This window comes from Tarenaya hassleriana, unplaced genomic scaffold, assembly GCF_000463585.1.
Source record: "Tarenaya hassleriana unplaced genomic scaffold, ASM46358v1 Cleome492, whole genome shotgun sequence".
In the NCBI taxonomy this organism is placed as follows: domain Eukaryota; kingdom Viridiplantae; phylum Streptophyta; class Magnoliopsida; order Brassicales; family Cleomaceae; genus Tarenaya; species Tarenaya hassleriana.
This window is the reverse complement of record NW_010967627.1, coordinates 47,290-47,936: the sequence shown is the minus strand read 5'-3', so window position 1 is coordinate 47,936 and position 647 is coordinate 47,290.

Here is a 647-nt window from a genome sequence, read left to right as displayed (position 1 = left end):
TCCAAACATGTTTAGACGAACTCTAAACATGTTTCGATGCACTCTAAATATGTTTCGACGAACTCTAAACATCTTTTGATGCACTCTAACTCTGTTTGGATGCACTCTAAACATGTTTCGACGCACTCTAAAAATGTTTGGATTTTCTCTAAACATGTTTGGAAGCACTATAAGTATGTGTTGACGCACTCTAAACATGTTTGTATGCACTCTTAGTATGTTTCGATGCATTTTAAACATGTTTGGATGCGCTCTGAATATGTTTTGACGTGCTCTAAACATGTTTCGACGAACTCTAAACATCTTTTGTTGCACTCAAAACATGTTTCGACGCACTCTAAACATGTTTTGACGCACTCTAAAAAAGTTTCGATGCACTCTAAACATGTTTGGATGCACTCTAAAAGTGTGTGGACGCACTCTAAATGTGTTTGGACACACTCTATACATGTTTGGATGCACTCTAAGTGTATTTAGATGCACTCTAAACATGTTTTGGTGCACTCAAAACATGTTTAGAAGAACTCGAAACATGTTTCGACCCACTCTAAATATGTTTCCAAGAACTCTAAACATCTTTTGATGCACTCTAAGTCTGTTTGGATGCACTCTAAACATGTTTCGACGCACTCTAAAAATGTTTGGAT